The sequence below is a fragment of the Lonchura striata genome, chromosome 1A (assembly GCF_050655825.1).
Source record: "Lonchura striata isolate lonStrDom1 chromosome 1A, ASM5065582v1, whole genome shotgun sequence".
In the NCBI taxonomy this organism is placed as follows: domain Eukaryota; kingdom Metazoa; phylum Chordata; class Aves; order Passeriformes; family Estrildidae; genus Lonchura; species Lonchura striata.
In genome coordinates, this window is record NC_140741.1 from 70643752 (window position 1) to 70667419 (window position 23668).

Below are 23668 nucleotides of genomic sequence, written 5' to 3' on the forward strand. Positions count from 1 at the left end.
TGTTCCTCTGAAATTTCACAGGGGAGGTAAGCACAAGGATTACCAGGTCCAGCTGCTGGCGCTGCACGGGACACCCCAAGAGTCACACCCTGTGCCTGGGAGCATGGTCCAAACACTTTCTGAACTCTGCCAGGCTGGTGGTGCTGTGACTACGGCCCTGGGGAGCTGTTCCAGTGCCCAGCCACCCTCTGGGTGGAAAAACCTCTTCTAGTATCCAACCTAAACCTCCCCTGACACAACTTCAGGCCATTCCCTGTCACTGTCACCACCGAGCAGAGATCAGTGCTCACCCCTCCCTTCCCCTCATGAGGAGGCTGGAACTGCAATGAGGTCTCTCCTTGGTCTCCTCAAGGCTGAACAGACTAAGTGCCCTCAGCCACTCCTCATATGGCCTCTAGACCCTTCACCAGCCTGGTTTCTCTCCTTTGGATGCACTCTAATAGTTTATATCTCCCTTATATTGTGGTGCCCAAATCTGCACACAGCACTCAAGGTCAGCAGTATCCTGGCTGAAGCACATCATGGAGAACCTGTGCTCTTGGAGGAGGAGGAGTTGGGTCCATTCTGGAAATCAGCAGTTTCAAATTCCTGGACACAAGCCTCATGAAGGTAACCTAGAACAAACTGGGTATCATGCTTATATTAAAGTGGTTTTAAAACAGTCTTCTTGGCCTCAGTATACCTTAGAGACAACTCACCCAATGAACCTTTAAGTCTCGAAAGAAAGCAACTGTGTTAAAAGATCTTTATTTGATGTAAATTGTTTGGACTTAGTGTCTGGAACTCCCAAAACCCTTCAGAGTGCTCTCCCTTTTTGTTCCCCAGGTTTTACTGTGTCAGGTTTTTCCATCTGAGTTTTTTAATTTCCAGTAGAGATGTCCACCTGTTTGCTTCTCCAGTGAATGAGTTTTCTTTCAATTTTTGTGTCAGCCTGTCATGAGCTTCGTGCGTTGTGTCAATTCATTGCATTCTCCAATCCATCTCAAAGTCTGTCTTCAAGTTGCAGCACTGTCACTTTGCTTTGGAGAAAACACTGAAAAAGGGGCAAAGTACATGATTTGGAGATCATAAAACGGAAATTATGAGTGTAAAAGCCAATCATAAGCACTTTAGAAAGGTCTGTCTGGTGGTTGTGCTGTGAGCAGTGCCTGTATCATCATAAGTGATAGAGGTGCTTATCTATTACCCCGTTAATTGGAAGGGCTGGGATGATCAGTGGCTTTGCTGAGCTCTTTGCCCCAGTGATATCTGGCTTGTGTGGGAGGTTGTGTCCATGATTTGACAATTTGATGCTGGTCAGCACAAAGGAGCAAGTCAGCCTTTGCTGGATGGCTGAGCACAGAATTCTCTGTAAATATTTCATCACATAAAGTGAATAAAGGAACAGTCTCTCCTTGCCATAGAATGGGCATGCTCACAGCTACAAAAAGTAATTGGTAGCTGCTGGAGTTGTACAGAGCTGTACCCCCAACTTTTTTGATGCTGTACATTGTGATTTTGCTGTGTAATGTGTAAAAGTGCAGCATTTACCTCTAGTGTGCTTTTTGCCATGCAGTTGTGCATCCAGGTGGACAGTGTCCATCCTGCCTGCTTCCATTGCTTTTCTGATGGGCTCAGTTTCTGTTGGGCACACCAAGTCTGACTGAGGAAGAAATTAGTCTCTTGTCTGCTCTAAGTCTTCATAGTTCCTCCTGGGTGCTGGTTGTGGGGTTTATTTATTTTGCAACAAAGCTTTAGAATATATTTAGTTTCCACATCTCCTGGTCCTCCCTGCTCTATCCAAATTATGCCAAATACTGAAGGAGAGGGGAAAATCCTGAATTCTGGTGTTAAGCATCTGTGGACTTGACCTGCTGGAAATTGTGCAGCTCTGTCTGCTCCCCACAGAGAAAAGTTCTGGTAGCTGAACTTCAGAAAGGTACAAAATAGTTTTGCTCTTTAAATGCCATTATAAAACCCCACGATTTCAGTGACTGGGTGGGGTGTCACGCTGGGCACACATTTATCATTGTAAATGTTATGTCTGAAAGGCTTTGAAATGCTTTCAGAACGTGTGATTTTGGGCACATAAGCAGATCACTTTTATTATAACCTTCATGTTCCACTCAATAGGGTTGGTCAGGTGATGTTTTTCCCTGTTCATTTAAGTGGTTTCTTACAGAGGCCTTTGAGTTCCAGAATAATGTTCTGTGCAACCCTGATAATTACTTTCTTATTAACTGGAAGGCGAGGCTCCCTTGTCTACCACCCCTTTTAGAAGTGAATCATGTTCTGATATTAAAATGACCCTAAGCTGAGATCTCAAGTTTCCTTTCCAGCTGGACTAATGGGGCTTGTAGGAGGGAAGGCAAACTTCCATGACTGCTAATTATCCTTAGACTGGATTAACAAAGGAAAATTACTTAACCACCCATTCAAAGATGGAGAGTTAGCTTACCTTTGGAAAGACTTGCCAGCTGCTAACAAGGTAGTTGCACTGGGTTTGCCTTTTTAAAAGATACCTTGGGTGTATCCCCTGAGGACTGTCTGCAGAAGGATTAATCCTTGTGTGCACTGTTTGCTGGAAGGGCTCAGCACAATCTTAGCTGGCAAGTTGGCCACGTCAGTCAATGTCTTTGGAGCTAAACTAAGGACTGTGTTTCCATCTATGAGCCTAACCACGACCTGTGGAGGCCATTGGGGGTTTATGAATTATTTTTAAGGGGTTTATCTTCAGAAAAGGGAGGTGAGCTGTCTGAACTTCTGTCTTGCAATTCTTTTCTCTCTAAGCAATACAGTAGGGGTGAATTGCTGTGGGGTTGGAATTGTTTCCAGCCATAAGAACAAACAGTGCTCAGACAGTGCTGAAGGAGCACTTTCCATGATGGTGTTCCCATAAGGGAATTACGTTTAATTTTTCTAAATTATTGAAGCTGGCCAAAGAGTTGTGACCAACCTCTCAAGTGACTTAGTACCCACTATTCTTCATGTAATTTGAGGAGCCAATTTGAGGAGTCTCTGCCACTTAGGAAGGCAAGTAAGAACTCCTGTCTTTATATCCTTGGCTTCTAACAGATGCTTGTTTTTACCATTAGCATAGATGAGCTTCTTTATAAAACCTCCCCAGCCTGCATCTTCTGTCTGACACTTGGTTGTTTATACAAAAAACCTGCAGCCCTTTTACTTTTAATTCCTGTGTTAATGATTGGGATGCTTAGGGAGAAATTCCCTCTTTGCTTTTTTGCCTTTGCTGTGAAAAAATAATAAATGCTTGTCAGCCTAACAAGATGTAAAGTGCCTCCCCTGCTCTGCAACATTTAATTCCTAAGGTGTCTTTGTAACTGCACTTTGTTTTGCTGAACAGAATTTCTCAAATATTTTCTATCACATCAACTTGTGATAAGTCTAGTCTGACCTTTTGGACTGATTTTGGCTCAGGACATTGTTTTTCAGTCACTTGCTACTTCCTTTCTCTCCCAGCTAGGAGCTGAATAGACCTAGAGGATGCTGGTGTGGTTTGAGGTGGGTATACCTGAACCTCTCACTGCAGCAAGCTAACAAAAGAAAATGAAAATGGCTCTTTGAATTCAAAAAGCTTTATTAGAATGTCAGCTAGAATACTTAATTATCTTAATTAGAATTCAAAGCTATGAAGAACATTCTTAAATATTTAAGCGCTCTCTGCCCTTGTCCATTAAGTGCAGATCTTTTCTTTTCTGCCCTTGTCCTGTGCAGATCTTTTCTTCCAATTCTTAAGTCAACCCAGCTATGTTTTTGGGGGTTATTGCAAGCTCTGGCCTGCCCCTCTCATCCACAGAGAGTTGTCCCCACAGGATGTTCACTCCCTGCCTCTCTCAGCAGGTTTTAAACCTCTCTGATGAGTCTTTCATTGCCAAGTTTCTGCTCTTGGCCCTTCCTGCTGCCAGGCCACCTTCTGCTCATGGAGCTCTGTCCTGGGCAGGCTCAGGCACAGCCAGCCCAGGAACCTTCATCCTCTGCTGAGCCCTGCCCACCCCCTTCTCTGTCTCCTTGACCATGGGAACTGAGAAACCACCTGGCACAGAACCACGGCAAAGGCTGGGGCAGATTTGGATGGGTCTTGCCTGGTACCTGCCCAGCCTTCCCTGCTTGCTTCCTTCTGTCCTCAAGTGGAAAGACTTCCATGGGAGATCAGTCCTCCAAGACTGTAAATACAGAGTGCAGGAGGCCAAGGAGCTCAGCAGAGCTGGGATGTTTATGTGTGGGAGAATTTGCCATAAGCAAAGTGAAAAACCCATCAGTCTTTGCATGTTTGGTGCCTGAGATTAAAAATTTTGGGCAGCTTTTCATAACTGTTACTAATACATTTCATACAGTGCAGTGCAGGGTTGTCACTGTACAAACAGCTCTTTCTGTGTCTGATTTCCATTTTTCTTTTAAATTACAGTTCTTTAATTTCACTCAGTATTTGGGTTTAGTGGTTTGTTTGGATTTTTGATTTTTTTTTTTTCATACACAGATGTGGGATGATGCTTTTATCTCTTCTCAGAAATACTGAACTAAGTTGGTTCTCTGAATTTCTCAGTAGGATACCAAATATTTTCCTCTCTTCAGCAGAGATGAACCTGTTGCTCTGGAATACATTTATTAATTCACATTGAAAAACTTTTATTTGTTGTTATTTTAATAAAGTCTTTTCTGTAAAGATGTTGTTTAAAAGCTTGTATTTGAAATGAGATTTTTATTGTAACTGCTCCAAGAGGACCCTCATAGCCTTGACATCTGAAGTCTTCCAGAAGAAGCTAAGTGGGCTGTGTGTTTGAAGTGGCAGCACAATGCAAAGATGTAGCAGGAGGGAAATGTATTGTATTAATTTTAACAAACTTCAAGAAACTTATAATATCTATGAAAGTTCTTCACATCTTTTGTTCAGAGGTGTCAGATATAAAGAATGTTGAAATCAAGGACAAAAATGCCACAAAGGCTTGTGTGAGATGGAGGACCCAGACCTCTTTACAAGAATGAGACAACTTCTCTTGGGCTTCTTTCAGAGAAATAACAATAATAACAATAATAAAAAGCCACTCAGCAACATCTCTGAACACAAAGGCTCTGTCCTGTAAGACTGAAATGATTATTTAATAGGTAATTAAACATAGTCAAGGACAGTTGTCGTATGAGGTATAATCTGTGTTTGTGACTTTGGTTGCCAGCTCAGGTCATCACTTGTCCCTGGACAGGCAGGATCAGGTTGTGAGTGCCCATTATGCTTAGAGAGAAATCATTGACCTGCCTTGCCTGTAAGTTTGGGTTTTTTTAGCAATAGTTGATGTGGGTTTTATGACTTGCAGAAACTTTCAAGAATACATCTATTTTTTAGATGTAAAAATGGGAACAAATCAAGGGAACTTAGACATGTTTCTGCTCTCTGTTTCTAGCTGATTCATCTTAAAACTTAGAGCTGAGGAGGCTAAATAATGTCTAGAAAAATAAATTTCCAGAGTAGAGAGTGGATTTACAAAGGCACTGACTTCCAAAGAGCATTTACTATCTTGTCTCTGCAAACTGAGAGAATTTAACTGATGCTATTTTATTGGTGACTATTTGATTGCTACATATCACAGGTCTTTACAGGTTTTTTATTATTTTTTAATGCCATATGCAAATACTTTGGCTCCATAAGTGTGTTAATGTGAAGCACCTGTGAAACGAAACTTTTGTCCCCAAGCAAAGATCAGTTGAATTGAGACCTCTGTGATAGACAAGAATTCAGAATGCTTTGGCTTCCAATTCTTTGTTGAAATGTTCCTGGTTCCTAGAAGGATTTCTTTGTGTTTAGTTATGTTTGAATCAATTTGCTTATATTGTGACCCTTCAAAAAAACCCAAACCCCAAAGTCAAAACAACAACAAGAAAAAAACAACCCCCAAACCCAGCTTCTTTTGTAAAACTAATTTCTATCATCTACTGCTATCCTATCTGTTTGTCATCTACAGAAATTTTTACATGAGCATCTAGAACATAAAATATGAAATAATATTGAGCCAAGAGTTATTCCCTGGGGAAATCTGCTGGGAAAAACTGCACCAATTCCTGTCTCCCACTAATGCGATTACATGAAGTTGCCTTTTGATATCAGTGTTTACAATTTTAACATTAATGTCCAACAATAAAGCTGTACCTGACACTTGGGATTTCGTTGTTTCAAGTTGCCTTCTTTATTATGCTGAATTCTTGGAGTTTATAAAGTTTTCATTGAATTTTGTACTTTCCATTATTACTTGTCTGTATTTTCAGCCCGACTGAAACTCTTTACCATTTCCCGCTCTGCTTTTTAATCTTTTTTTCCCCTTTTCCTTTTTTTTTTTGAAGTCGTTTAACTACATGTATTTTTTGCACATCACAACTTTTTAAATGTCTGCTGGGTTTGGGGTTCTTTTGCTGTCAGGTGAAAGACCTTTATTTTTTCCCCAGAAACTCTGTATTTTGTTAGGTAGCCACAGGCTATGTCCAGCACTGCCTGCTCATGACAGTTTAGCTTTCCTTTCTCTACATTATACAGTGATTTTTGTGGAATAGTTCACTCTGTTTTCTCACCACATCTGGTTGTGTGCTCAGATGTCAGTGTTTTACTGATTGTAACCCAGAGCATTCAAAGACCTCAGAGTCTGGGTCAGAATATCTTGGAGGATTGAGGCATAGGATGGGCACTTGGCCATGAGGGGCTGAATTAAAACCTGATAATGATTTTGAAAGGGAAACAGCATTAAATACTTTTCCCTGTGCACCTGGTGTCTTTTCTGGCTGGTAGAGATATTATAGATGAGATATAAGAAAAAAACTATCTTTCCCTATTCCAGGTGTAAATATTTTAAAGACAGTAGTCAGGTATATGGCTCAGCTAGCATTTATCTGGAAGGAATATTTTGCATAATATTTATTTACACCCTCCTCCAGAGCTGAGAATCCAGCTGTAGTTGCCATTGGAATGCACAGACAGTGTTAACAATACTTGTGCCAGGAAGATTTTCTTACCCTCCTCATATTGCCAAAGGATTTATTATCCTTTACAGCCAGTACTTCATGGACTTGTGTTATGAATGTTTGTTGTTTAGAATTTGTCACTGAGGAAAGGCCAATTCCAGACATGGTGCTGTAGATTTGTGATGTTGTGCAAAGCCCAAGTTATTTTTCATAATTATTAATATTGCTTTGTTGACAGTCCAAAGGTGAGTTGTATCTGCTCATCTCCAAATGACCCTGTGGAGACGAGCAACATTTGTAATGATTTTGGTCAGTGGCTTCTTAGCTGCTCTAAGTAATTTCAGAGCCCAGCCAAGGCATTTATGTTTCCATAAACAGATCCCACCCGTAGAAACAGTCTGAGCATGAGGGATCTGGAAGAACTGGCTGTTCCATCAGTGTGGCCAGAGCTTCCAGCACAGGAATCAGTACAGCTTGTCTGTGAACTGGGAAGACACCCCAGGTGGTGACATATAAAAAGGACACAGAGCATTCCCTTTCTTTCAGAACATCTCTCTCTCTCCTGCTGGCATTGGGCGATGCATTTTAAAGAGGTTGTGCGATTCTGGTTAGAAGTTTTTCTGTAATAATTCTGTTGAATATGGATTACACTGGATGAATTAAAACAAAAGCCCCAAAAAGAACAGGAAAAAGCAAAGCAGATGCTTTTCTCTTTTTTAATATGAATTTTTAAAATTTCTTCTGTTCAGAGTTACTGAAGGCTTTGGATTTGCTTTTTTTGGGCAAGGGAGGGGGCAGGGGACGTAGGCACAGACACATGAATGGAGGATTTTAATTTTTAACACTAACTTTAAATATTACCAAGCTAAATCAAACCTTCCCAAATGGGGGTTGCGGAATTGAAATAGGGTTTTTAGACCTGCAGCTGAGCAGGCTTCACCTTTGCTGATGGGAACAGCTGTGGTTTGTTCCTGCTCCTAAATGAACTCTGAAAAGTAAATATTTCCATGGGGCAGTCCAAACAAAGGGGTTTTTGAGGGGGGAAAACAGAAATTATTTAGATGCTCTTTTAGAAAGTCTGGGTGATGATTTAGCTACTGGGATACAAAACCTTTAGGAACTGATAGCACCTACCTCTGGGGAGCAGACTGTGTTGGCCTGACGTGACTGTTGCACTCCTCTGGGGGTACCTGATAGCACCATCCCCAGAGGTCCTGAAGGTTGGAGCAGATGGAGAAATTGTGGCATTTGTAACTTAAGAAGAAAAGCAGGTGTTGCTGCAGGTCTTACAGTGGGAAACATACCTGGAGTATTTCTAGTATCCCAGGGATATCCTGTATGAATCAGTGGGACGTTGAAGGAATACCACGTGGGTGAGGAAGAACTGGCTGCTTTGGAAGTTACAAAAAAATTAAAGCTTCATCCTTCCCCAAGCTCCTGGAATTTGCTGTCCTGCAGGAGAAAGTCCTGGGAAGAATATGTGTGAATACTGCCAAGGTAGGGGAAGCCACCTAGGCATTTTCTTCAGGATCCATCCCTGGGGACAAGCCACATAGTCAGGGCAGCAATGTGAGTCCTCTCCTGTGCCAGCAGAATGATGGAGGAAGAGGAAAAAGGCTCTTCTGTCTTTCCAGTGGGCAGGAGTAGGATTATTTGTAGTGTGTGTGCTTAGGCACACAGCAAACCTGGAGTGGTTCAGTGGAGCTGTGCTGGGAGCCACAGGCTGGTCCCAAGGCTGGCTGCTTTGGGAAAACCTCTTCCCAGCAAGCACAATGCTCCATCAGGAGCTAGAGGATAGCCAAAGGACATGCAGCATTCAAACCCCCTGCCCAGCAAAGGGGGAAGGGGAATCTTGCACCAGATGTGATGGACAGTCCAAGGAAGGGAGAAACTGTGATTGCTCTGACCCATTAAGGGTTGTTTTTTTTTTTTTCACACCTTTGAGAGGATTTTCCTTTGAAGACATTCACCCTAATGTTTATATTTTCTGTCATCTCATGTTTCTGTGTATGATTATTCACAGCAGCTCAAGGGTGACCAGCAAGATCCCTGGGTCCGTGGTCACTTCCCTCAGGAGATGTTCCTGCTCTTGGAGGAGGTTTTATGGTTCTTGGGGAGCTCAGGTCTCTCCCCTGGAGCAGCCCACTGGGGGCCCAGGTGCTTTCTGCTCCTGCTCTGTCAGCAGGGATTTGAGGAGATGGGTTTTTTCCCTGGTGAAATAGATTGACTACATTTGGCATTTAAGTTGTCATGCAGAATTAACCTGCCACTGAGATAAGAGGAGGAGGACAGAGCAGTTTTCTCTTCCAGCTATTCCCCTCCCTGAATTTTCCTCCAGAGACTTCAGTTTCTCCTCTGTATCCTTCTCCCTGTCCAACTTTTCATCAAGCCAGACCAAAAGAGCAGCAGTTCCTATATGAACATTCAATTAGTCCCATATTTAAATCTTGTCACTGTGACCTAGTGAATTATGCAAGGGGCTGGATACCAGAAATCAATTGAGCTCTAATTCCCAGCCCTGGCACCGGATCTCTCAGCATATTGCTATAGGCAAGTTATTTCAGCACATTTTCTCTCTCCATTTCTTCCCTATAAATTGCACATGCTAACATTAGGTGATGCAGCAGCATCACAGATGTACTGAGATATTTGGGCAGAGGAATTACAGCAGCACATCCCACTCTTATTTTATGTGCCCAGGTCTTTGCATCAGATGTTTATTTAAAAATACATCCACAGCAAAACATTTGCCAAACAAAGGAGGATTCAGGCTTTGTCTAACTTCTATTAAAGATACAAGGTCTGGGGAAAATCTTTCAAATTATCATATGAAAGACAGTTTAAGATGTAGAGGAGGTTACAAGAGAGTAAAATACTCAATATTTTCTATCTTAAAATGCTAAGTTATCACTTACATGCAGTCCAGCATGATAGCAATTCAGAACCATGGGGGTCCTTATCTCCCATGGCTCATGCAGAAATTATTGCATATGTTGTTACCAAGAACAGACTGAATCCAGTGGGAGAGGCTGCATCAGTGAGAAGGGTGCCATCACATGCAGGGCTTTAGGATTTTTTTGAAGTTTTTTCCACCTTGATGAAATGTTTTTAAGAACGGCTGTGTAAAAAGCCAGCGCCAAGTCTACCGTGCTCTTCAGTGGAGAATTTGTAATGCAAAGAAAATGTGTGATAGAGAAAAAGGAAGTATTATAGCAGTTTACAAGCCTTTCATGTTGGTTTCTTAGAAACATTAGGTGAGTACTTTGTCTCCTATTTGCTCTCTGCTGCTCCCAACCTGGTTCTTCCCATCACACTGCACTCACAAGTTAATCGCTGCACTTCGCAGTTGTTATCCGCTAATGGAGGAACACAAGTGACTTGTGGCAGAAACCTAAATGTTATTTATATAAAAAAACTACTGCAAAATATCTACTTGTGATCTGTGTTTTCCGAGTAGTTTAAAATGTCATCTGAGACAAAGTTCTGTTCAGCTCTTCTCCAGCATGGTATTTTTGTGGTGCAGAATTTGTGAGGCGTGGGAGAGACAAATTGTGAACTCATGGAAGGCAAAGACTTTAAGCTGCTTAGGTGGATGCATGAAATATCTTCAAAAAAGCATAGGGCAAGGAGGGAGGAATAAATTATATGGTTTAACTGTCCTTAATTTCAATTAAATATGGTAGCAGTGAAATTGGAAATGTATTTAGCCTGATAACTTCTCTCTAAGGAAGCATCCTTGGTGTGGCTTCCAGGGATCCAAGTTCACTGTCCACACTACTGAAACCTCTTTGTGTCACACAGACCTTATCTGAAATCAGCAGTTTATTTGTGGCTTCAACAACTTCTGGCTACTTTTTGCCATCTTAATGCTACCTTGGTGAACTCAAGCTGTTTGCACATCCTTTCCCTCCAGCCCTTAGAGGAAACTTTCACGTGAATGTAAAATCCTTTGCTGTGAGGTGATTCATTGGGTAGGATATGTAATGCTCTCCTTGGTCTCTAAATGTTTCAGCCAACTGATAAATAATCGAGAACCTTGAATATTCCTTTCTGTCTGTCTCCTCAGAGTGCTTTGTTTGACTCACAGTAATTTATGGTGAGTGCATGAAAGCCAATCACTGTAATGTCACAGACATGAATAACCACAGTACATTCTGTCACCTGGGGGCTTTTTCAATGCCAGGCAACAGACTTGTCCCAGGGCAGGGTGTGTTTGGGCTTGTTGCTGTTGTTGTTATTTTGCTCCTCTGCATTTTTAAGTGCCCTAATTAAATAGTAAGACTGAAAAAAATAAAATCAAAGTTTTATGCATTCTTCCAAAATCCAAGTGCCATTCCCAATGAGAGCTCTTTGGGTTATTTTTGGGTTGCTATAGCCCCTTTTTCCTTATACAACCTTATAATCTTAAGTCCAAACTTTTTGACCTTGATACCTTTGTTATTATTTTCTGATTGCCCAGGTGAATGCAATGAATGTCTGTGGAGCCAGGTCCTTGAAGAAGAGCTCTGCAAATTGGGATTTTCTCCTGGAAGGTCAGTCACAGAGTCTCAGCCTAGGTTGGCCTCCCCTCCTTTTGCCTCCTGGCAGTGCTTGCATGTCAAATGATTTCACTCTTGAACCGTGAACTCCAAAGCCTGTGCTCCCACTGCTGCTTGGCAGGAAGAAGTGATCTTCTGTATGGAATTAAAGGGCCTCCTCTCTTCCTCTGATTTAAAAAATCATTTTAAAAAGGCTTTTCCACCCCACATCTTCTGAAGTTAGTGCTACACCCTGCAAGGCTGGCAGCCTCTGAAAACAATTAGAAGAGACCCTTGAAGGCAGGATCTGGACAATCTTGCAAGAGACATAATTTTAATCTCATAGAATGTCTTGGCACACTGGGTGAAAACAGGCTTTGTCCCTGGGATGAGAAATGATTAAAGCCAAATTCTGTCTTGCAGTGATTATGGAACAGGCTAAAGTACAACATGAGGCATGGCTAAATTGGTTGTCTTAATCCATGGTCTATTAGACTCTAAAATATCTCTCTGAATGGGGAGAGATCATCTGTTTGGGTGTCATCTGCATGCATGTCCTGACCACTCTGACCTGACTTATATTCCCAGGGGCTTCTTCTTCCTCTGGCTTGGCTTCAGCCCACTGCCCTTCCTGGCATCTGTGGCTGCCCAGCACCTGCTCCTGCCTCCTTCCCCACACACAAACACAGAATCTTCACTGCCCACTTGCTCCTCTCCTGCAGCCTCTCCCTTTGCAGGCAGATGGCTTTGGGCAGGACATGCCACCCTCCTGTCTCCCCAGAGGATGCTGCTTTATACTCTGGCTACACACTGCTGCCTCTTTTGGCAATCTTTCAAAAAGCTCTTCAAGGACATAACCCCCCAAATACAAGAGATAATCCTGAAAAGGAAAGCTCCCCTTCCTCTCATTTAATCTCATCCTAATACATCAGAGTGAATACAAACCATTGTACAGTAATTTTAACCTCTGTTTAATCTCTGCCAAGCCTCACTGGTTTGAGCTGGCCAGCCCCCAGAGATGGGCTGCTGGGACCCCACCAGTCCTGTGTAGAGCAGGAGGTTTCACACAGGAATCACACTTTGTTTCTGAGGCAGCAGCAAAGCATGTTGATCCTGGTTTTCATCAGAATCATTAGCCAAAACTATGGAATTTTGCAAAGCTGTCTGAGGAGAGAAAGCCCAGGAGATTATTGGCACAGTATGAAATTACATATTGAGCATACAGGGTGAGTTCCTAGGTGCCTACTCAGAACCAAAGACAAGAAATGTTCCTGAATAAAACTCCAGACCTCCCTTGTCAGCACTGCAACCCCAACCCCATCACATTAGGGTCCTTTCCACCCTGAGAGTTGAGTGATGAAGGATTTGGGCTCCTTTAGGCTCAAGTTTTATCCACCTTGTCCAGCAAACTGCCCAAACACTTAGAAAACACCTTCACCTGCTGTTCTTCAACCTCGAGAAGACTGAAACATGCTTTGATTTCAGGTGAGGATGTGCCTTTGTGTTGGCTGCATTGTTTGGGCATCAGTAATGAGTGGATGCAAATCTGGGCCATGAGGGCATTTAGTGTGCTTCATAAAACCATAAATCACTTAAAAATGGGAACAAGGGAGCTGTTTTCCTAGCAGAAGGCTCAAATGGCCCTTCTAGGTGGTAGTCTGTGCTTGCAGTCTGTCGTTCAGCCCAAAGCCATCTCTGCTTACTCTGCAGATATGGAGGTGAAATAAGGAGCAGAGGTGTCACCAGCCATTTGATCTGATGCAAGCCTATGTTCAAATCTTGCATGCGTGGGTTCTTCTTTTTTTTTGTTATTGGAGTTTTTGTTTTATTTTCATATTTGTTGTTTATTTTTTTGTTTGGGTTTTTTTTTTTTTTCTGTGTGTGTGTAATTTTTTTGTTGATTTTTGTTGATTTTTTTTGGCTTGGTTTGGTTTTTTTTTTTTGTTTTGTTTTTTTCTTTTTAAGGTAAGCTCACACACAAATCTTGATCACTGAGATCTGTAGCAGTAACTACACGTGGACGAACACAATCTGGAGCTTTGCTGTTGTGGCTGCACCAGTTTAATGTGGTCTGGTACCCTGATTAAGGAGCTGTGGTGTTTAGAAGTCGCTTGGCAATCAGTGGGTTAGATTTCATCATCTTTGTGCCCTACAAGGGTGTGAGGAGAAGATGAGGCACTGAGATAAGGAGAAGCTTTTAATTCATTTCGTAGGTGACCTAAATTCAGCCCCTGTAGCCATCATGTCAATCCCAGAGTCTGCTAGATTACTGATGTAAGTAATGGTGACACGTGTATTTATCCAATGTCCTTCTCTGTGGCTTCAGGAAGGACATCTCAGGGGGAAAAAAAGTTGCTTGGAGATTTAATGATACTTGTCATCAGTTCTGTTTTCCATGAACTCTGGTTTATCCTAGCACTGAGAGAGCATCTGACAGCGTGTGCCACAAAAATGTGATGAATTTTCCTGTGAGGGTGGCTTATGCTGTGGGAGATCAAACATCTCTTCTGCTGCTGAGGCAGCAAATGTGCAGAACTGGCACATGACTTACTGAAAATAATGCAAAATGCAGATGTGGTGCCTGTACAGAGGCTGGAAATCCCAAGCCTTTGTGCAGGGTCACAGCTTTTATCAGGGTGCACAATCATTTGATCTCTCTCTTCCCAGCTTTAGATTTCCTCCTGTGCTGCAGCAGTTTTGGGAGGGGAGGTGACGTGTCCCATCTCCTGCCCTGAAAGAGGTGTCTGAGCTCCTGGGTCATGAGAGAAAATCTGTGCAAAGCATCCTCCCCTGTGCTTCATACCCAAGGAAAAGCTGAGACTGCTCAGGGAACTTAAGCACAGAAAAACCTAATTTGCAGATCCCAACAGGCATGTACATGACATAGATGCAAACCTGCACAGTCCTGCTGAGATGACAACATTTTCTGAGTGCAGCAGCAAAACTCCAGATAGCTGGGTAATTACAGTGGCAAAAATTACGTGTTTATGGCCCTTTAGGAGCCTCAGGTGATAAATGTTCTGTGGATTGCACTCCCACATTTGAGTGCCCATACTCTGTCCTGGTATCCTGTGGCTCCATCAGTGACACTTTGGGCATGGTGTGGCCAGGCTGCTCTAGCTCCGAGTTAACTTCTCCAAAGTAATCCCAGTTTTCCTGTCTCCTTTCCAGAGGTCAGCCCAAGCTCAGCAGTGACTCAGCAGCACACCTGCCCTTGCACACGTGACTGAACATCTCCTGCTGTCTGCTTCATCTCCAGCACTGCTACTTCCTAAAGTTAGAAGCAAATAAAAGTCATGCTTCATGAAAAATAAATCTCTATAATTCAGGTCTCCAGCACCACCTGGTCTTCCATTCTCTCCCCTAACCTCTTCCTGGATAACATTTCCTGTGCTGATTGTATTAGTGTAGCATGGAGTGAAGTACAGTCAAAGGCTAATCTTTTTGTGATTGAGTATTAGATTCCTCATTTCAAGAGGCTCTTACAAACAGCTTTTTGTCTAACTGATGGAAGATGGCAAGGATGGAAGAGAACTTGAGGAAAAAGTACATGTCTCTTCCCAAGGGTTTTATTCTCTTTTCCTTCATAGCTTTACATTATGGCAAATAGTATAATTTAGAGTTGTAATTTCAAAAAAGATGTTCATTACTGAGAAGGCAGCTTGATCAAATCTTCCTCAGAAGACACTTAATTGACAGTGTTTAGGACTGACAACACACCTGAGATGGATTACCAGCAATTCATCCTTGAAGCAGAAGGAAAGGAAGGACAAAACAGACAGAAATAAAAATTCTGAAGCTGCAGGATCTAAAATGGAGTAAACATGCAACTGAATAATACTGATCCTATGCTTCCTGAATCCTCTTTAGAAGTCTATAAAATTGCATATTAAAATCCATTAATTGCTATTTTTTGCAGGATGAAGATCCAGGACAAACACTGCTGCTCCTCAGGCAAAGCCAGTCCTTTACCTCTTATGTAGTAGGTGGGACCTGTCCTAGGGACTGGTCCTCCCAGGACTTTCCTATCTTAAAACAACCCTGTGCTCTTTCTTCTTTTAATCACTTTTAATAGCTCTATGAATTGTTCCCCTGTCCCTACTCCCAAAAGAAAATATTTGCATGCAGGTTAGAAAGGGTGGTGTCCAGAAGGGACCTGGCAGTTAAAGCAAAATATACACATAATGCAAGTAAAATATAATATAACAACACATAATACCTGTCCCCAGTCACCACCCAATTCTGGAGGGTCTGACTTTGATATGTCTCTCCTTGCACTTTGTGAGTACTCTATATTTACATGTTTGCTGCTGCTCAGCCTGAACAGTTGTACTTTTTATGTTAGGTAAAAGCAGGAAAATATATACTCTGGAGTCTGGTTATTTTTGTTTATCGTGGGAGGGAGGATTAAAGATAAAGTTTCAGAACTGCCCTCTCCCAGAAAAGTAACTTGTGCTGCTGTCTAGAAAATAATGTGGGATTTGGGATGTTCATGAGAATACTGGGCCAAACAGTCAGCATGGCAAAGGGTCTCTGCTTTGTCACCTCAGTTAAAGGTCTTGCTGTGAGTTTGGCAGGTGAAGGGGGAAAGGACCAAAAACTCTTCCTCTGCTGTTTGTGTGCCAGTTGTGTTTGTGTCTAACACAGGTTTAAACACTGATACCCAGGAGGAAAGGAGGATTCTGTCCAAAGACCCTGAGGAGATGGAGCTGCTTCCCTGCAAGCCTGGGTGAGGAGCCTCCAGGAGAGGTGAGCTGGCAGATCTGGCCCTGAGTGCAGCATCCTCTGTGAGCTTGCACTGAGCTGACTTTCTGCTCTGGGAGTGTTTTCTTGTTGGGGGTACCCTGATCTCTCCCTGTCAGCTGGAGGCAAGGCAGCTTTTGGATTCAATCCCTGCAGTACAAAAGTCTCAAAACAAAACACTATGTCGCCTAATTGCGAGAGCTGAAATTATTTATGGACCTGGCCTTTGGAGTCAGAGTCTCAAACTTCTTTAATTACCTTTGGGGATCTGTGCACAGAATACCATGGTGATGAGAATAATATTTGGAATTCAAGTCTTGTCTAGTGTGCTTTAGCAGCTGGAATGGGCAAGCAGCAGATTATGACCATAACAGAAATAATGCCAGAAACCTACATGCCCAGAGTTTGGAGTGTTGGTTTTTTAATCAGATGCATAAAACTCTGGTTATCATTCTTAAGCCCTTCTGGAAACAAAATTTGGAAGGAAAGCTCCTGTTCAATATTTAGTGTCCTTGTGCAGTGTGAATTTTTACCTACAAAACTCCTCACCAAAGGAGGAAAGACTAGAATGTAAAATGTTGTCTTGATACTGCTATCTGGAGCATTAATATACACTCACTAAAACCTAAAAACTGAGCATGCAAATTATTCCCATTACAGATCCATACCAACATTGCTGAAATTAGTCTGAATCTATCATCGCTTCATTCAAACTTTATAAAATCTCTGGGGACAACTTGAATGTTTAAGGTGATTTGTTTCTCCGGGGAAGCCATCCAGATGCATTAGCAGACCATGGCAGTTGTCAGGACTGATGATATCTGGAGGCAGCTGCTGTTTTCCAGCTCACCTCTAAGGATCCACTGAGGCACAGCTACACAGGACTCTCCATGGGATGATGTAAGGCTCGGAACCACAGACAGCCCACATTCAGCCAGACCATAGCACAAATCTATCAGCCTCAGCCACGTGGGATTCATCTGAGCAAACAAACTGGTTGTCTAGTCTTGTTTTGGCACCATGGGGAAATTGGCACATTCAAGGCATGATTCATCTTGCCCTAAAGCTGATATCTGAAATAAGTCAGCTGAGCATGCTGTAAAAGTGCCTGTTTCCCTTCATGGCTACAAAGGATGGGAGGCTCAGTGAGGCACAGATGTCTCCAGTGTGGATGTTTTGAATTAGGCAAGATGAATGCTGTCTATGCTGTATTTTTTAAAAATGCCTTTTGTGATGGATGCTCAGGTCTGAAATTGGAAATACAAGTTCAATTATAAAATACAGTGTCCTCAAGGGTCCTCAAAGAAATGCATTTGCTCCGAGTTCAACCCTGATCTGAAGCCCTGATGCATCTTTTCCCAGAATTTAGTGACTAAAACTTGACAGACACTTCACTGTTTAGTCCTCTCTATCACTTTCATTTAGCAACTGAATTCAAAGATTTAATGGATATTTTTAGAGTTTGCTCACATTAAAATTGTTTGAACCAGGTAGCATAGACATTTCCCCCTTCTTCCACAAAGAGCTCTAGGATTTGTAACAATGAAAATGTGACTTTGCTTCAGATGGCTGTTTTCTTAATTTTTTTCCCTCTTTGTCTTGTGTCATCTAATATTTTGATTGTGCCACAGCTCAGAGGAGAAGGGGTTTTTTTTTAGTAGTTTGGTACATCTTGAGCTTTGATTTCTAATCAATTTGCACTAACAGTTATGGAAACCAGTATAACAAGCCAAGCCTTTTCTGTCTTTTTCTCTTTCTTACATTTGGAAAAATAAATCTGAGCAGCGACGTGAGTCTTGTATAATTACTCTTCCATTTGTATTTCTAGACTTGTCAATCTGGCAAGCGCCATAGAGCAGGATTAAAAGCTTTCTCCTTTCTTTCTCAATCAGAGATTTTATTTGCTTCAGTGTTTTACAGTAAATATAATCAGTTCAGCAGGAGATGGTTTTGTTCTCTGCACTGATGTCTTCCTAGTCGAGGGAGTTCTTATTAGCAGCTTGGATGTGAAGTGACAGGAGCCCCCCACACTGAGTGCCACTGCAGCTGCAGTCCCTGTGGGGACCTGCAAATGTGTGTCCCCAGCAGGAAACCCAGAGATCTCCACTCCTCCGTTTCTGGTTGGGGTTCAGGGGCTCCAAACGAGAGCTGGAGTCAGACTCAACCACCTTCCAGGTGATGCCATAAATCAGTTGGCAAAAACAGACTGTGCAGATTAACCCTAACTCCTGTTTAGTCCCAAACATGGGGTCTCCAACCAGCCACAGTCCACAGCCAGGGACACAGGGAGTTTTGCTCTTTTGCCCTGGAGTTGGCCCCAGTTTGGTGGGAAGGGGAGGTACTGGATCATGGCAAGGGGATGGAGGGGCTTGGACTGACGGCCATCAGTGTGGATTGCAAATTATTTAACTGACTGTAGAGGAGAGAAATAAAGTAATTTTTGAGTAGTGAAGAATTGTACAGTGGGCATTTAGATATCTCTAAGTTAAGACAACAGCAGAGCAGAGTTTAAATATTGTTTTCTGTGCATTTAAGCACCTGAATTCCACCGACACCTCATTGAATTTGTCTTTGTCCTTTTTTTCACCCTGACTTGCAGGCTCTGTGCCTTGATTTCCAACACAAAAACACAACACAAAATACAACAAAAAGAAATTGGAAGCACTTTGGTTAAGCCTTGATGACAGCTGGTATGTAAATGCAGACTTCAGGTTGTCTCCCAGTACAGAGCAACCCTTAGCACTTAGTTGTTTATAACTTTTGCATGGTCAAACCCATGGATATACCAGTGCTTTCACTGACTGCTTCATTTCTCGGCATCTGAATTTGAGAGCAATGTCTGGTTTTGTGCAGTGCAAGTCATTTGCCAATCCTTCATTAAGCAAAAAGCAAACCTACCCCTAAGCCCAAAGGATTTGTATTTTTCCTGCTGTATCTTTTCCAACAAGTTTGATCCCTTTATGAGGACAAAATTGTATCTTTTTTACTTACTGACTTTGCAAAAGTCAACCTAAGAGTTGATATTTCTATTCTTTCCTGTTGCCACCACTAATAAATATTCTGTGGTGGGGCCTGAGCTGACAGTTGTGATGAAGAGATGGGGTGGCACAGAAATACTTGATCCTCTGTGGCTCTGCTGACAGCTGGTGTGGACTGGCACGGCTCCAGTGGAGATCTGGGCCCTGGTCCTGGATTCATACAGGGAATCCATCTGCAAAGGCAGAAGCCATTTTACGGACTGCATTTCCCCTTCAGCCTGACAGGTTTTAGTAGCTGATATCAGGGTGCTGTTGCACCATAAAAGGTATTGTAGAAACCCATAATTAAGAGCAACATCGCTTCGTAAAGCTCTTCATTTAAGCAAAGAACAAACGGACATCAGAGGGTGCAAGGGAGAATCAGCCCGGTTTCCCAGGCAGGTGAGGCTTCCAGCGCTGCGCTATCCGAGGGACAGCGGTGGAAGCTCGGGAGCGCTCCTCTCCCTACGAGCGAGCAGCGGAGCTGCTGCGGCCGGGCGGGGAGCGCCGCGCCCCGACCGGCGAGGCCGCGACCTGCGGCGCGGCCCCGGGAGGGAGCGGGACAGGCGCCGGCGGGGGCCGAGAGCGCTGATCCCGATCCCGGTGCGGGAGCGCCTTGATCCCGATCCCGCTGCGGGAGTGCGGGAGTGCCCTGATCCCGATCCCGGTGCGGGAGAGCCCTGCTCCCGATCCCGGTGCGGGAGTGCGGGAGTGCCCTGATCCCGATCCCAGTGCGGGAATGCCCTGATCCTGATCCCGGTGCGGGAGTGCGGGAATGTGCTGATCCCGATCCCTGTGCGGTAGTGCCCTGATCCCGATCCCTGTGCGGGAGCGCGAGAATGTGCTGATCCCGATCCCGGTGCGGGAGTGCGGGAGTGCCCTGATCCCGATCCCAGTGCGGGAGTGCCCTGATCCCGATCCCGCTGCGGGAGCGCCCTGATCCCGATCCCGGTGCGGGAGCGCCCTGATCCCGATCCCAGTGCGGGAGTGCGGGAGCGCCCTGATCCCGATCCCAGTGCGGGAGCGCCCTGATCCCGATCCTGCTGCGGGAGCGCCCTGCTCCCGATCCCGCTGCAGGAGCGCCCTGCTCCTGATCCCAGTGCGGGAGCGCCCTGATCCCGATCCCAGTGCGGGAGTGCTCTGATCCCGATCCCACTGCGGGAGCGCCCTGATCCCGATCCCGGTGCAAGAGTGCGGGAATGTGCTGATCCCTATCCCAGTGCGGGAGTGCCCTGATCCCGATTCCAGTGCGGGAGCGCCCTGATCCCGATCCCAGTATGGGAGCGCGCTGATCCCGATCCCGGTGCGGGAGCGCCCTGATCCCGATCCCGCTGCGGGAGCGCCCTGATCCCGATCCCGGTGCGGGAACGCCCTGATCCCGATCCTAGTGCGGGGGTGCTCTGATCCCGATCCCGCTGCGGGAGCGCCCTGATCCCGATCCCAGTGCGGGAGCGCCCTGATCCCGATCCCGCTGCGGGAGCGCGCTGATCCCGATCCCGGTGCGGGAGCGCCCTGATCCCGATCCCGGTGCGGGAACGCCCTGATCCCGATCCCGCTGCGGGAGCACGCTGCTCCCGATCCCGCTGCGGGAACGCCCTGATCCCGATCCCGGTGCGGGAACGCCCTGATCCCGATCCTAGTGCGGGGGTGCTCTGATCCCGATCCCGCTGCGGGAGCGCCCTGATCCCGATCCCGCTGCGGGAGCGCCCTGATCCCGATCCCAGTGCGGGAGCGCCCTGATCCCGATCCTAGTGCGGGGGTGCTCTGATCCCGATCCCGCTGCGGGAGCGCCCTGATCCCGATCCCGCTGCGGGAGCGCGCTGCTCCCGGGCGCTCTCCGCGCTGGCAGCGCAGCCCGGCAGCCCCGGCCAAGCCGCGCCCCGCGGCTCCGGCAGCGCTTCTGGGGCTCGCAGATAAAGAGGCTGTGCCGGGACCGCTTTGCACACAGCAATTAACAGGGAGAGACGGCGCCGAGCGAACATTCCAATTGCCGAGCCAGGAGGTGCCAATATGTTTTGCCGTTCCGTGATTGTGTTCTGGAGGCGGCAGCGGGGCTGATGCGCTGAAGGGTCTGTTCGCTTGGCATTTCTGCTGGAAACCTCATTTTTGAAAAGGGGTTATAATTCGGCCGGTTTTAATTAACGAGGGGATTAAAGTTGGCACATGGGCACTGAAGAGCTGTTTGTTGCAGGTTTCATTATTATTTTTTTTTTTTAATCCAATCTGTTAGACCCATCTCAAATAATGTTCTTTGTTTCCACTTGCCGGGATTGACTTTAAAGACCTTTAAAGGTCTCTATGCATATGTGTGTGTTTATGTGTAAGAGAAAAGAGTTTTATCAAGGTGAAGAACCACATCAGAGTAGTGAGCAGGTTGCTGAAAGATCCCACATTCCCAAAGCTACCATAACTCATAGCAGCTCTGGGCTGGAACAGGGAATGCAGAAGCAATTGCAAATTTTTTGTGCTGAATTTTGCAGAATGTTGTCCACTTGGGACATGCAAAAACTTTTTCCCAAACTTAGGCATCATTTTTATGCACTATACTTTGATAAATAGATATTAGTATTGCACAGCTTCAAAAAGAACTAGGCAGCTGCTGGTAAGTCACTATTAGAATACATAAAATCATGTAAATACAATGATAATGTAAGTAGTGTAAATAGACTACATTATTCTAAATCCCGAAAGTTATAGGGCCATAAACCTATCAACAGCAGAAAAATTTATTCCAGTTCTCCATTATCCCAGTCACTGGAAAGTTTTTCCCTCATGTTTAAACTGAATCTTCCTCTTCTTAACTTAATCCTATTAATTGTCCTATATGCCCTGGACCTGGAAAACAAACTGCCCCTTGCCTTTTTCAGCACATTTTTAATGTACCAGAAGGCCATTTCCTCTTGGAAGTTCTTGCTTCTTTGGGTTTTTCAGCTTTTCTAACACAGCCTCTGAAAATGTGTCTATCCTTTAAAAAAGGGGTGTCTCACCTCTTTCTAGCTGGTCTAGCCTTCCTGGGAGTAATGAAGATTTGGGGTGAAGTTTCAGCAGGGTCCTTGCTGCTGTCCCTTCAAGCTCAGCAATATTGCACCTCTCAGTCTCTTTGCTCTTTCACGGATGTTTTCTCAAGCATCATCCACAGATGACCATGATTCATGGAGTGTGCGACTGGACCTGTCAGGAGGAATGGCAGGATCTCTGCTTCTGTAAAACTTCTTCATACCAACACCCAGTGGGAAGGGTCTGCAGCTGGCTGCATTGGGACTCTTGAGCTGGTGACTGGTGGGTCCTTTGCTGCTCACCAGAGCAGAGCTGTGTGGTGAGTAGAGGGATAAGAGTGAAGTGTAAATCCCTCAGGCTCTACACTGCTCTAGCAAAAACCCTGCTGGCCACGTGAACCACTTGCACAGTTGAAGGAGCTTGTTCTTCACAACACAGACACCCTCTGCTCTCACCAAAAGTCACATCCCAGATGAGCAAGTCTGCAGGTTTGGCTCAGCTTTGGCCACAGTCTCTGGGCAGCTCCAGGAGTCTCTGAGCTGGTTTGATAATCACCATGAACTACTTCCCTCAGTCTGTGATGCCTGTCAGTTTGTTGGCCAGTGGCCATCCCAGCTGATGTCCATCTTCCATTTAGGAAGGACATTGAGATGCTTGAGCACGTCCAGAGAAGAGCAGCAAGGCTGGTGAGGGGCTGGGAACAAGAAACCCTGTGAGGAACAACTGAGGGAGCTGGGGGTGCTCAGCCTGGAGAAAAGGAGACTCAGAGGTGACCTCACTGCTCTCTACAGCTCCTGAAAGGTGGCTGTGCTCAGGTGGGGTTGGTCTCTTTCTCCAGGCAGCAACTGACAGAACTTCAAGAAGTCTCAATCTGCATCAGGGGAAATTTAGGTTGGATATTAGGAAGAAGTTTTTCACAGGAGAAGTGATAAAATATTGGAATGACCTGCCTGGAGAGGTGGCGGAGTCACCATCCCTGGATGTGTTCAAAAAAAGACTGGATATGGCACTTGGTGCCATGGTTTAGTTAAGGTGTTTAGGGCATGGGTTGGACTTGATGATCTTGAAAGTCTCTTCCAACCTGGTCATTCTGTGATTCTGTGATTCATCCTGTGGCTGCTCTTCCACCTTTGTAGATAGACAAGATGGAAATTCTCCATACAAAGCAGATGGGTAACAAAGGATGGGTGTCCTTTTATGTCTAGAACTCAGGGTGGGTTTCAGCCTGAAGTGACACCTACATTAGGTTTCTCTGTATGTGCTGAAGCCTTTAGTTCCCATTATTTTCAGAGGAGATGAAGCTGATCTAGAGAGCAGCACAGTCAGGGCAGAGCAGACAGTCAAGGCTTCATTTGATTGTCCCAATGCAGGTGTCAGTCCAGAAAAGAAGTCTTGTTTAGATCTCATGTCATACCTGCCAGCCCCATGCCCTAAGCTTAACTTCCAGTGGAG

General features: G+C 44.7%; 1 long non-coding RNA gene across 1 annotated transcript; it reads left to right on the forward strand.

Annotated features, from left to right (window-relative positions):
• The first annotated feature begins 471 nt into the window (after positions 1-471).
• Positions 472-14769, forward strand: LOC146763524 (uncharacterized). The gene is made up of 3 exons (XR_014951873.1): positions 472-609; positions 11402-11474; positions 14631-14769. It is a non-coding gene; the product is annotated as an uncharacterized LOC146763524 (long non-coding RNA).
• Positions 14770-23668: the final 8899 nt, after the last annotated feature.